Source organism: Xiphias gladius, chromosome 20, assembly GCF_016859285.1.
Source record: "Xiphias gladius isolate SHS-SW01 ecotype Sanya breed wild chromosome 20, ASM1685928v1, whole genome shotgun sequence".
NCBI classification, from domain to species: Eukaryota; Metazoa; Chordata; class Actinopteri; order Istiophoriformes; family Xiphiidae; genus Xiphias; species Xiphias gladius.
Window position 1 is genome coordinate 16,289,820 of NC_053419.1, and position 14,375 is coordinate 16,304,194.

The 14,375-nt window shown below is 43.4% G+C and overlaps 1 protein-coding gene across 6 annotated transcripts in view; it reads left to right on the forward strand.

Annotated features, from left to right (window-relative positions):
* Positions 1 to 5,636: 5,636 nt before the first annotated feature.
* Positions 5,637 to 14,375, forward strand: part of sema4d (sema domain, immunoglobulin domain (Ig), transmembrane domain (TM) and short cytoplasmic domain, (semaphorin) 4D) — a 39,820-nt gene continuing 31,081 nt past the window's right edge. For 3 of the 6 annotated variants that reach the window (XR_005709686.1, XM_040157444.1, XM_040157445.1), the window contains exons 1-2: positions 5,645 to 5,833; positions 14,110 to 14,225. The gene's annotated coding sequence lies outside the window, so the exon portion shown is untranslated. Of the gene's footprint in view, positions 5,834 to 6,293; positions 6,514 to 14,109; positions 14,226 to 14,375 lie in introns of those variants that run through there. The other 3 variants (XM_040157442.1, XM_040157446.1, XM_040157443.1) reach the window with 3 other exon arrangements.

The window sequence follows — 14,375 nt, forward strand, 5'->3', positions numbered from 1 at the left end:
GCGTGCTCGCCCCGCCCATCCACCGTCGTCCCACTTGGGTGCGGCGAACGGGCCGGTCCGCGGCCGCTCATTGGCCGCCCGGGGACACGTGGCCGCAGCGGGCGGAGTGGTTGGCGCGCCAGCTCGTGGCCCCGCCCCGCAGAAACGGGCTCTGGGCTTGTTGCTGAAAGCCAAAGCCGTGAAGCTTAGCGGACGAAAGGGGGGGGCACGGCAGACGTCCGTAGTCTTATGCTCCAGGCTCATACCTGTCCCAGTATTGTTGGTAACGGGCCAATACCTTGCCAGCGTCCATAAACGCGGAAGGAACAAATAGGCTCAATAACAGTGCGACGGCTACGGCTAACGGCTATTTTTTTTGCTTTATGTACTAATCTAATGATTATTTTCTCGAGTCGCTTATTAACTTGTTCGGGAGAGAAATCCCAGTTTCATAAAGCCCAAGGGGATTTCGCCCCATTGCTTGTCTTCCCCCGCTACACAACCTAAAAAATGTCCGGTTCACCGTCAAACGTGGGATGTCAATAGGAAAAGACAAAAAAAAAAAAAATCGACACGGTTTTGAAGCTAGAGCTAGTGAGCTAGTGAGCGTCTGGTATTTTTCGTTTGACAGAAAGGAGGAGGGTGGATCCCGGTGCCGGACCATTGTTCACTCTTCCAGATTCACGGAACCCAGGTTCATCGGTGGTGTGTCCGGAGCCAACGCGACATGGCTCTGAGAAACGAAAAGATGAAATCACGGCATACCTTTGACCGGTGCCAGTGTGAGCAACACCGTCCGAGGTAGAAAATCTAGACTGGTAATTTTGCTGAATTGCGCGGAACGAAAACAAGTTTTATCTGTTGCTCTGGTAAGTTTGAGTTGTGAAGCCCCATGGCCATGGAAAATGACATCCATAGCCCAACCTGCATTGGACTGCAGGAGACTGTTTTTTTTTTTAATGTATAAATGTCCCCTTCTGATGCAGAAACTAGTGAACCCTTATTATATCATATCATTTCTACACTAAAGTGGCTAATTCAGAAGGCTAAGGCGTGTGATTAAGAAAAAAAAAAAGTACAATTGTTGAAAAAGTTGCAAACCGCGCTCATTGTTGAACACGTATGGGGCGTGTGCGTCCCTTGAAAAGCGACACAAAATAATTAGGAAATAAAATAGAAAGTACAATAGGCTCCTATGCCGTACTTTTGTTTGGAGGCGCCGTGTCTATTTTGTGTTTTTAATGTGAGCTTTGAAACGGTACACACACTTTGGGGTTTGGTTCAGCCGAATCATCAGAGCAGTCAAAACCCATTTTCAAGGGCACAGGGTGTAACACTTGTACCATTTAGGCCTCGTCCCTTTGTCCCCTGTGCAAACGCTTCAGATTTTTTATATGAGCGCCTGAGGGGGCAAAATACGGCTTCCTCTGGTTGTAGTTTGCAGCCGGTTTTAAAACCACTCGAGGTCAATTACATCCCACTGATGGTAACTACACAAACATTGAGCATAAGATTGTGCACAACGGTGGAAAAAAAATAATAATAATAATAGTAGTACCATTTACCAGCCACCAGGGGGCGCTGTAGATGAATTTGTTGGAGTAGTGAGGCGGGATTTCCGGTGAAATCTTTACCCACTGTCCTCTTTGGCACAGTCTCGCGAGTATAAACCTTCGCGGGCCTGTTGGTCTTTTGACGCCGGGCCACGGACGCAATTACGACATGACTGCGGCACAAACTGCGCGAATTGGGCGCAATTATAGGATTTCACCGAAACGTGAGGAGGGCGTGTCCGATATCGGCCACTAGATGGCGCTGCTTTGACGCACTACTCGCACGGCAATGGTGTAATTTCCGGGGCCAAATGAGAGACATGCAATGACGAACCTGACCAGAGTTCACACACTGAGTTGCCAAATTATTAGGTGTATCTATCGCTAAAACTAACTAATGCAGTCTAATACAACAGTCCTGCAATAAATCATCCCTCTTTGAAGGTTATAATGTTCAGCTTTTAAAAAAAAAAACTGTTGGTGTTGATTTTGGTGACATTTTGCAGGATGCAATTTGTATTGTATCCTGTTGTGTTGTAATGCATTGTTATGACAGGTTTTTCTACGAGTTTGTTCACCCTGTTGTCACCCTAAATATCATTGAAGATAAATAACAGGAGCACCTCCTCAGTACAGTTCAACAGCAGCACAAACTGCAGCTTCCAAAGTGATCATAAAGGATCAGTACTCTTCTTATTAATAATCTAAATCTGCAACGGTTTCAACAAAAAAACTGAACATTATAATTCATGAAGGGAGGATTTACTGCAGGGCTGTTATATTAGACTGCATTAGTCTTTAGTTAGGTGCACCTAGTAAATGGCAGTTGAATTTATATTAGACTATTATTAGTTTAGGATAATATGTAGGCTAATAATTAAGGTTAAGTATAAAGAAATATGTCATGCAGTTACCAGGGGCGGATATTACATATATACGTATATACACATGCAAATCTCTTTTGCAGCCAATGCAGATGTATGTATGTTGTGTTGTTTTTATTTCTTCAATCTACAATGAATCTGATGGGTGAGTAGGAAACAGGAGAAAAGTTCCATTGTTAGTGTAGCTCATCACAGACCAACATCCCTGTACATTTAGGTGTATGACAACAGTACCAACTCTTTTTTTAATTCCGGTTTATAGCTGTCAGGCTATGATCCTTCAGATCTGTATATTTAGAGTATTTTTTTCAGCCGTGGAAGTTGCTGTGCAGATGGAAAACTTAAATTGTGCCAATTCTTGAAATAATAAAAGTCGGGAACACGGAATAATTTTACACTTAAAACTCCCAAGGTTAATGCATATCCTTTCAGTGTGAGTAAACCACTGGCCCTGACCTCTGACTCTTGCAGTGTTAATCCTGTCCCGTACCAGTCCACACAAACCCACACTCCCCTTGACTGATCTCAGACCAGCGCTGGCCATTCCAGCGTTGTGAATAATTGTGGCCTGCCCTGCAGCATGGATACACCAGCTAGGGAATCTAAATATATCCAGCTAGTGTGTCTGAAGAGCTCGGGCATGAAGATCATATACTTACACTTGAAATCTACACCTTAGTGTATTAATTTCTCATCCATTGTGTGTGTGTTTCTGACTCTCTGTCCATGTTACATCTACATGTTGGGCATTTATCTGATATTCTTATCTAGAGCTGCATTAAAATTAAGTTCACTGTGAAGTGTCCCTCTGTCCCCATGTTTTTTTAAATAACCACAATTTAAGCATTAAAATGTAATTCTTATGCAGAACGACAGAAAATCAACTGCTAACAAGTAGAAGTTGTGTGTCCACGGAAAGAGAAAAGGCATACTGACAAGACAAGAGAGAGCTACAAGTACGGAGAATTTTATAATCTAGAAACCAGATAAGTAAATAAAATATGTCTTCAGAAATACAGATCTGCCTAAGTGGCCACAAATCATATGAGCTCCAGTATTATGTTTGGGTTTCACCACGCATTCCTCGGTCACCTGTTTTCTCTTAGCAGCACATGTCACAGAGTGAGTGAAGATAAACCCAGCTGCTTTTCGTATTCATTTCAGGCAGCACTTACCATCTCCTTTTAACTGCAGTCCGCCTTCATCTCTAAGCTCTCTAATCACCAGGGGCCGATATGAATATAAACAATTTGTAGTATAGCTGATAATGCCGTTAGTATTGGCATATTTAAAGATACGGCCTAATTCTTCCTTGTGGAAGGTAAACGGACAATATAGACTTATTCGCACTCAGTTGGGCAGGTGAGTTTCTCTGTATTTTGTTATTCAAGCAACCCACAAAGCAGCCACAGAGGTAGACAGCGACGCTGTTCTATCTTGCACCAGCAGCAATCTGTCTTTCACTCAAAGATGGTATTGTATTCGGCCTGCAGTGCCATGGAAAGCCCCACTCCCTCCTCCTCTGCCCTGCACAATGAGACAAGGGTCAGCCTGTCTTTCCACCACTGCGTTTTTGATTCACTTCTCCTTTAGGAAAATGTTGTATAACCTTTGACCTCCAACAATGACCTTTTAAACCTACTTGCTCCACCTACAGAGTCCCCTTCGGCCAGGGTTTTAAGGTAACTGATTCCTCACCAGGGCGGCGGCTAGCTACCACAGAGGACACCGAGGTCATGTCCTCTGTCATATTTCCGTAAGTATGGGGGTTAAATGACATGAAGATGAGTTTATATTTTATGATTACACGCATATGACATATGTCGGCCTGTTTAACGCTGATTTTGATATTTTTCAGATTAAAATGACTTAAAATCTGACACAAAAAAGTAAATAAAATGGATTAAGTATTCTTCATCAGAATACCATTCAGAAGTGTAGTGAAGGGTTTGAAACAACATTAGGACAATAATATAGATACAAAAATATACATGAACAGTTGCATGAAAAATTAAATGTGAAATTTTGTGAATATGTGTGATTTTTTCCTAAATACTGAGTTTCAACAGTTTATTAGATGGTTGGGGTTCTGCAGGATGGAATTTGGAATCAAGAGCTCAGTATTCATAAATTCCTGGCTACGGCCTTAATTTTGATGTGAAATACAAAGAAAGGTCACTGCCAAAATATTCAAAAAAAGCACCATATTTCTATAAAGCCAGTGTGTGCATTGTCGTTACCCTTTATGGTTTCAGCAGTGGTGGAGGAAATATCCAAGTCCTTAAGTAAAAGTAGGAATACAAAAAATGTAAAAACACCCCACTGCAAGTTCACATCCTGCATTCACATTTCAGTAAGTAAAAGTACAAACGTTTTAAGAGCATCATTTCCATTAGGTCAAAATGAAAGTACTCCTTATGCAGAATGGCTGTTTTCAGAGTCTTACTTTATTGTATATAATATAATGGGCCTATAGGAAATGGTAATTTTTACAACATTGTGTTACGTAGTTTTCAATAACTTCATAAATTAACATGAATCGCTTTTTTAAAAAGCTCTTATTATATAAATTCTGCATTCTCTCCTACACGCTTGAAGAGGTACTCAGACATTTTACTCAAGTAAAAGTAACAGTACCACACTGTCAAAATACTTTATTACAAGTAAAAGTCATGCATTCAAAAAAAGAGGAGTATTAGCATTATTAAAAATATAGAGTACCAAAAATTAAAGTACGCATTATACAGAGTAGCAAATATTGTTGGATAAATTAACATGAAAGCACCACAAGTATATAAATAAAATGGATAGCTCAAGTGGAGTACAAATACCTCAAAAATGTACGGTATATTTACTCAAGTACAGTAATTGAGCAAATTTGAGTGCATTTACTCAAGTACAGTACTTGAGTAGATGTACTCAGTTACTTTCTACCTCTGGGTTTTTAATAGGTCTGTAGGCAATGTCCATTTTTGTTTAATTGTTTATTTTTAGAAAATATCATGCTGTTTTGCACCATTCATGCATTTAGGCTGGTAACTTAACGCTATCAAGTAAATGTAGTGGAGGAGAAGACTAAAGTCGCATAAAATGAATGACTCGTGTCAGAGAGGTCCAGGTTGGATCTGTCTGAAGGATACCTTGGTCTCTCACCCTCACCACCACCACCCACCACCCTGCACCCTCCCCCTGTCTGTTGATATCACAGCCCCGGAGAGGTTTGAATCCAGTCTCCGGCCCCTAGTCGCCGCCATGCTGAGCTGAGGGAGAGAGAGAGAGAGAGAGAGAGAGAGAGAGAGAGAGAGAGAGAGAGAGCAACGAACCAAACTTTGTCACGCTGCTGCTGCTGCTCCTGCTGCTCCTGCACCGACACTCATCTCCGTACACAGCGGGACAAAGAGGAACCCTTTCCCCTCGGTGAGTACCAGACGCCTTCAGCTCGGGGCAGGGTTTGAACGGCGCCACTAGGCAGCCGGTGAAAGTAACGACGACACTTTTCTGGGGGCAAAACCTCTCGTGTTGTTTCAGCCCGAGCCCCGCCGGTCGTACTCATGCGTGCTGTCGCGGGCTCCGGGCTCAGCTGCACTTGTTGCACCGTAGCCGAAAGCCCCCACCGAGACACAAAGAAGAGGAAGAAAAACAACAACAACAACAACAAAACAAAAAAAACGTGGTGCTAGTTTTTTTTTCTTTTTGAGTTTTTCCGCGTTTTGACGGCGCGTCAAACCTTCAAATATCTTCCCCGCGACGTCCCAAAGCCCAACTTGCGGAAAAATAAGATGTTAGCGGAAGACTGCTGCGCAAAATAACTCGTGAACATAATATTGCGTCTGCACCAGGCGTGCTCACTCAAGTCTTTTTAGGGATTAAATTCCCCTCGCACTTCCCAAAACAATGCCACTCTGGCACCCCGAGGTCATTCGGGGGTTCCTGCCCTTGGCGTGCGTAAATCAAGGGTGCTCCTCCGCTGCAGCAACAAAAGACCGTCGTTGACAGCGGTGGACCACTGATCCACGCAACCACAGTTTGCATGAGCACCGGTCGGAAGCATCAAGGCAAATGGATGCCCGCGGCAACGCGCTGTCACGTCTCTCAAGGTGCGTTTCTGCAGTTCTCCGACAGTGCAGCTGGGGCTCGTCGGCCGAGGGTCGTAAAACCTCTCACCTGCACGGTTGTCTGGTCTCAGTCGCCGTGGGGCCGTGCTGAGCGGAGGGAGTAGTCAGAAGTTACGGAGCTGCTTTCCGTCTCACCGTTTGCCCCCTGGCCTGGCCAACCGAAGTCCCGCGTCTCTTCTGTGACTTTCCTTGGCCCCGAGGGGTAGAATTCAGAGTGCACCGTCCTCACCCAGTTACTTCTCTTGACCTTCTTCCACCCTGGAATTGAGAGCTTTTTTGAGACAGTGGCGCAGAGACAGGTGCCTTCACGGGCTCAAGTTTTTCAGTGGAATGCTTGCGGCTCATGACTTGAGCTGGAACGATTTATCTGTAAGGTGGATCCACAGAAAATGAATTGATTTTACAAATGTAACTAATGAGGAGTTTGATTATTATTTACCTGGTGTTCTTTTGCACGTAATGCAACGTCCCTGAGCCCAAGGTGATGCCTTCATGTGGCTTATTTTGGCCAAACAACAGTGCAACACCCAAAGGTATTCAGTTGACTTAGTTTGGAAGACTAAGAAAACCAGAAAATATTCACATTTAAGAAGTTAGACCCAGTGAAATAGAAAGCGACAATGAATGATCATTGTTTGTCCAATGATCAAGCGATTAATTGACTAACTTTTTCAGCTCCAAGTTGATGAAACATTTAAGTAACTTTTAAGGCAAAAATGCTGAAATGTGGATGTAGGGCCGTGACTAATGATTGTTCTCTCGATTCATTGTTTTGTCTTTAAAATATCAGAAAACAGGTAAAAATGTGCGTTACAAATTCCCCAGTATGCGAGGTGACGACTCCAGATGTCTTGTTTTGAACAAACAATAGTGCTGGAAAATTGTAATGGGCATTTGTCACTACTTTTTTTCCCCCCAATTTTATAGGCGAATTGATACAGAAAATAATGGAGAAATGACCGTTAGTTGCAGCCCTATTTGTTTTACACAGAAGAATTTGAGAAAAGTCACTGTTTGTCCACCCTCATGCCCTTTAACCTTTCAGGAAATGTATGAAGCAAAGAGTAAAGAAATACCCCTCACATTATATACAGGCTTATATACACATTGCTTTAGCACTGTGGAATTCTGGAGCAATCCAGCTATTTATTTTTTCCCTAAATACAGCTGTTGTGTTTACTAAGTCTGTTTTCCACAGCTTCGTTAGTGACGTTAACCCCCCCCCCCCTCCTCCTCCTCTTCACTCAGCGTTTCACCAAAGTGCATGAGATATGACATCCCTTCCCTCTCGGCCTCAATAAGTAATTCTTCTGCCTCATCAATTTTGATTTCCACTGGTCTTTTGCTGGGTCACCTCGGGCATGGGGGCAGCCACCCGGATCTTGTCAATATGATGGGCTGGCTGGCGCTACGGTGGCACCCAGGCAAGCCAGAATCATGTCAGTCAGACCCCCGGGGGGGGGGGGCAGCTGAACTAGCCAGAACAGGATATTGCTGTGTGATCATTCACCAGCAGCAGACAAATCATTAAACCACTGCGTGCTGCTGAGCCGTTCGGGCATTTCTGTCTGTCAGCCTGACTTTACCTCAGGTTAGAGGTTTTAGTTTGTGATGCAAGGCTGTCGTTACTGCAGGTTTTGGAATTGCCTTTGGAAAGAAGGATCACTCTGGTAGATGGAGTATTTTTGTGTGAAAACGGGCAGGCATTGAGAGTTGAATGCAGTATTTTTTTTTTTCCAGCTCTTTTCTCCTTGGCATGCATAGTCTTGAAGATAAACTGTAGTCTTGATTTGTTTTGAAGATTTCTGTGATGTCTCTGCAGCTTAACTTGCCCTTACCTGCTGTTTATGGGAGGAAATCTTTGCACACACAAAGCTTTCCAGGGACTTCCCATGTCAGGAAAAGCTAATCAGTCAATTTTTCAAGACATGTGAGTCTGTGTGATTTGTTTGGACTCTATTTAGGGAGAAACCGATCTGTCTTAAAGTTGTTCTCTGTTTATGGCTTCATGGGAAGCACAGGATTCACATGCGCTAAATAAAATTACACAGATTGCCCATGCTTGTTAATGATAACCACACTTAAGCACGCAAACCCTTCTTTAGAATCCTTTTTTTAAAATCCATAATCAATTTAAAATGGGTGGGAATGGGAATCCAGTCAGGAAATACACGGCTGAAAGAGAACTTTGTTTTAAATGTGAACTTTGTGCAGAAATGGCACTTGCTTTGGATGTCTGGGGTTATTTACTTGGATGCCTTTTTGGGTTTCAGACCAAGCTCTGGCTGTTTGTCAGATTTCTCTCTTGTAAAAAGTAGGACCAATGAAATTGGTTCTTACTGGAGCGCATCCAGTGTTACATATAGGGAGCCTGTACTAAGCACACATACTGCATTTGTTTTTTTTCCCTCCTCCGATCTAAAGGCAGTTATTAGACCATCTCAAAGGAGACGTGTCTTTGAAAGAAGTCCCGTTTCTTCACATGCCTACAGTTAGTGACTGTCAGGTGATTGAATAAACTGCTAATGGATTTGGTGGTCACCATTCATGAGCCGCCAGAGGCTTTTCTTCTCGTCCCTTCTGCTGAGTTTGGTCATCAGCCAGCTCCTCTGGTACAAAAGGCTGGAATACCTGCAAATGGCCAGGGCAGTAGCACTCCACCTCCTGCCGTGGAGGTCACTGTAAAAGGTGCCATGCCTTTGACACAGACACACACGGCCCCTTATTGTCCCCCTCTGCTCATTAGCAATTTAATTATCGGGATTCTCCCGGCAGTCGAGTCAGCAAACCGTACTCTCATTCTTCAAGACAAAATCATATGCACTGCAGGAGTCAAAGGGTAAAGGTCATGGGGCCAGTCCGTGGTGCTCTGATGTTGAGGTGTGCTGCGCCGGCTCCATGAGGCAGACATCTGCGGCAACCCCCACCTGCTTTTGAAACACACAAACCGCCGCTGCCGCACCCTAGTACCCCAACACCCTCGGGCTGGAATCATTTCCTACTGGCAAAAGAGAGTAGCATCTGGCTGTATAATAGCGGCAGCTGTGCTTATGTGTTACTGGCCATGCATAATGCACTGCTGCATTCCAGAGATGTCTCAGCAAAATTGTCTCATGATTGTAAGGTGGTTTCTGATCAGTTGATACAAAGATACACATTCTGGATGTTAAGCTCGGTTTCCTGTTTTTCTTCATTTTGCATGTAAGGTAACAATAAAGGTGGGAGGGCTCAGTCACTTCCATTGTTTTTCAGGGACTAAAAGTAGTTATGCTGCGAGCATCCACAGCACAGCAGTCATTTATTTGTTTGAAACTGCAGTGACGAGAACTGTGCACGAAATCCGTGAAGATTCCCAAGGTGCTGCACCCACAGCTATGAGTGATATTGCTGAGAGTGCAGGAAGCTTACTGATGCGTTGTCGCAGTGCTATTGACAGCTTACTTGATGTTTTGAAAAGGTTCCCACCGATGTGTTGCTGAGATCAGGGAGCTGGAAGGGAATGGATTGGGGAGAGCTAGACTACATACAGTACATTCTGTGACTGTGGAGGATATCGCTGTCTGACACAGCTAAACGGAGAAGGTGTTCTCTTTCCTTGACCCACTTTCGTATGTTATGAATCAGTTCAGCAGTTGCAAACTCAATAGCATGTTTTTTTTGTTTTGTATTTTTTATAGATGATATGGAAGAACCTGCACGACAGGAAGTTCATTTGCAGTCAGTAGACTTTAACCAGCTCTCCTTTTTATCAGACCGTTTTCGCTCACTGTTTAATTTGGTTAGTGTTTGCATAGTGAAGAAAAAAGTCCCCACATCAACGATCAATTGCCTGAGGATGTGAACTGTCTTTACAGTCAACATCTGTGTGTGTGCGCAGTTTACCTCAGCCAGGGCTAAACACAGTGCTGAGAGAGAGCAGCAACTGGACCTGCAGTCCCTATTCATTCCTTTATGGAGAGAGACAGAGGAAAAAAACAAAACGTCCGCACAACAATAGACACACTCCTGAAGATGCACATACACACTACCCTAACCTCAACCCCCTTCCCCCTTCTTTCCTCCCCTCACCCGCCACCCCAAATTTCCCCCTCCCCCTCCTCAGCAATTGTGTGCATTGACGCTTTCCAGAGGCGCGATCTCTGCGCTGTCGCTCTCCACTGGTGAGCAGGCGCTTGACTGCTGTGACAGGGGGAGAGGCAACCCTGGCCGTTTTGTTATGCACTCAGACGGAGACGGTCTCTGCTACTGACATGCGTTTAAGTGAAACAGCCCTTTAATGCAAGCACTCCACCCTTTGCAGCCTCTTGTGCTCTTTTTTTTTTTTTTTTTTTTTTTTCCCCCCACTGTTTATCGTGCAAGATCGGGAGAGGCAGACCGAGGGATGGAGAGTGAGAGAGAGAGAGAAACATGACCAGGGAGTAGGAAGGGAGGTGGTGACAGACTGCCGGATGATCAGATTCTATTTCTTTTTTTCTCATCTGTCATGCAAACCACTGGTGACTTTCCCCATAATGACAGTGTGACTGTGCTTGGTTGGAAGAGCCTCTCCTACAGCATTCCTCTCTCTCTCAACCTGCAGGATCTTCCCACTCAGATTATGGTAAGATTCGCTACGCAAACAGCTTGTGCGGACACCCCAAGTGTGTTGACTGCTGGGATTGCACAATGTCAACACCTTTTTCCTCTGCCATAAAAACCAGATAGGTTTTTTTTTTTTTGTAAGCTTACTCTGCTGTGCAGTGGAGAGTGTCCAGTATGATGCATGCCGTTTTTACCCAAATATCATCTGGGAGGTAAATAATTCAGCGTGGTGGATGGCATGTTGTCATGATGCAGTGAAGGGGACTCTGCTGTGCCTTCTTTGAGGAAATACCCAGACAGTTCACTAGATTAGCTGCTGTTTGCCTCACCTTGGCTATATGAGGTAAGATTTGAAATGTCTACAGAAGAGAAGAAAGCAGTATTTTAATTATTTTTCACCCTTGTCTACGGCTTTGTTTACAGCAAGATGTGGAAAGAGCATGTACGTCCTGGCAGGCTGTTGCCAGTTCATAAATCTCCCCTGAGAGGGAAAGGAGTGGCATCACCCTCCCAGCTTGGACATGTCAGATTTCTCCTTTACCAAGTTGTTTTTCTTAACGGGGCATGGAAACAATGTGAGAAAGATGCTTGGTTTAACTGTTTTTCAGTGGTTGGCGCAGGTTGATAAAAACTAGCTAAGATTTCCCAAGTGCTGTTGCCTCAATTCAAAGGGCACTGTTCTTATGAGCAGACTCCTATCTCTGCTGCGCACTGGTAGAAACCACACTGTCACTCGTGTGACGGTTTTGTTTTGTTTTTTTTTTTGTTTTTTTTTAAAACACCAGCTGCAGATTTCTTGCAGCACAGTTTGACTGTTCTTTATTGTTCACTGCGTTCGGTAATGTGTTGAATGTTGAACCAGCATCCAGGCATTGTATCAATGTTTGCACATGGGGGAGAAGGCAAGAGTTTAATTTGGGTTTTCGGGTAATGAACTCTGCCATTGGAGCGCACGAAGTCGCCCACCCCCACCCCACCCTTTGTTCAAATGTCTCTTCAGGTAACCCTTATGTTGGAGCCTGTCCTCCTTTTGAAAATATTTCCTATAAACACAGCTGCTGAGAGACCAGAGGAAATGGAACTAAATTGATTTCCGGAGACTACTTGGGGCGTATACAGCTCAAACCCGCTTCTACACTCAAGACAGACACATGGACAAAAGTTCAATGAGCTGCTCTCAGGGAAATGAAGGAGATAGACTGATGGGTCAGCAAATGCACTTGAGCGTCAGCAAAGAAAGAGGATAGGACACAAAGTTCAGAATTCAGGGGACTGTAGTATGGAAAAGGTGAAAGGAAGGCAGGGAAAAGAAGGCACATGCACCAGTTTAGCCAGAGTCCCCACCCCACGCAGACAGACAGCCGCTGGCTGGCTGGTGGCTGTCTGTCTGGGTTTGGGGCTGACAGGATTGGGTGGGGTTGAGACCTTACCTTCACTCCTCTGTCTCCCTCCAGCTGTAGCCATACCAGCTAACAGCAGTAAAACCATTCAATCCTCTTTGGTTAATCAGTATTGGATTATTAACTGAAATAGAGATGGTTTTGAGGTGAAACAAAGGTTTCAAAAGCTCTCATTTTCTGCTTCAGGTCTATTATGTATTCCAGACATATTGTGAATTGGTATCCAACCTTTATCTGCTTAAGGAACCTAATCCCAGTCTGGCAGGTCACAATCTGCATTATGCCAGTGTGTTAACACATAACAGAGTATAATCTAGGAATCTAATGTGCCGCTGTCATGATCTTTTATAGGTAGATAAGATGAGGAGCAAATGCCAGGTTTTGGATATTGCTCATCAGCCAGTAGGACACAAGAAGTGTCTTGTCTCATGGCCTCAGTAAAATTTAAAAATACGAAATCTGGCAGTAAACATCTGTTGGTTTATACGCATTCACAAATATACATCGTTAGCAGAGCTGTGTTTTCTGGGTTTCTTTAAATATAATGGCATTTGTTACACCTGATCATTTAGAAATTTTATGATGTTTTTATCAATGGTGATTGATTGGTTTATTTAGCTTAAATGTTAGATGGTAATCAGCGGCACTGATCGAAAATTGTACTCCTCAGTCACACAATGCACTCTTCATCTGTGACTGGATTCATATTGAATGCTTGCTACCCAGAGGATTTCTTGGTGCAGTCTGTTTATGCTAGCTAGCTGGCTGGTTGGCTGCCTCGGTAGCTATGGTAACAGTATCCCCCAGAAAGTTGAAGAGACCTTGCTAGGCTAATTGTGAGCAAGTCAAGCATGTCTGCAAAGTTAGACGTTGTCCCAGGCTGGACGATGGCCTGTTCAGTGGATTTTTTTTTCTTTTTTTTTTTGTCCTCATTGTCTTGTACAGACATGCAGGCACAATAGTAGTGATTTGCTCAGACCTTGGCGTTTTTATAAAGCATTTGTTTCTCAACAGACAGCACTGAATCATCAAGCTACTTGATCTGCATACATGTAGAACAAATTAATGTACACAATCCATGATAAAGGGACTTAAACATTGACCTAAGCCACCCTTACAAACATTTATACGACTGTTGGGCATATCACGTTGCAATAACCAAATTAATTATTAACCAGTATTTTTCAACCTGTTTAATATATTTCTGTTGTGTTTGTAACTGAAATTACATAATGATTAGTCAGTTAATTGATTAGTCGATGGACAGAAAACGCAAATTTTCGCTGGTTCCTGTTTTTCAAATGTGAAGATTGGTTGATTTTCTTCTTCCTGTGTAATAGTCAACTGAATATCTTTGGGTTTTAGACTGTTGATTAAATAAAACAATTATTAGAATACAGCAGCTTTGGCTGTGACAGGCATCCTTCACTAATTCCTGGCTTTATTTTAGTCAACAAATAATTGATAATGAAAATAGCTTAAGTGCCAAAAATAATTTACTGCAAAGAGAAACGAGGTGTTAATTTTATCTACCAACTGTAGGTGTGACTTAGTGATTTATTCTAAAGTAATGTTTCTTTTTCTCTCTTTTTTTTAGACCACCGTTGTAACATTAACCCTGGGCCTCTCCTTCAACCATTTCCAACTGTGTGAAAAAAAGTGAAAAGAAGTTTTAATGTATCAGTATTCGCTAGCCGACGCCATGACGGACAAGTAAGTGGTTTATCTTCTTCGAGAGTGTGTTTGTGTAAAGAGCCCACTGTACTCTGGCCTCTTTGTTTCAATGTGAAGTAAGAACATGATGTTGTCTCTTGTGATTACACTTCTCTCCCTGTGCGCAAGATTGTCTCCTGGAAGTGTTTG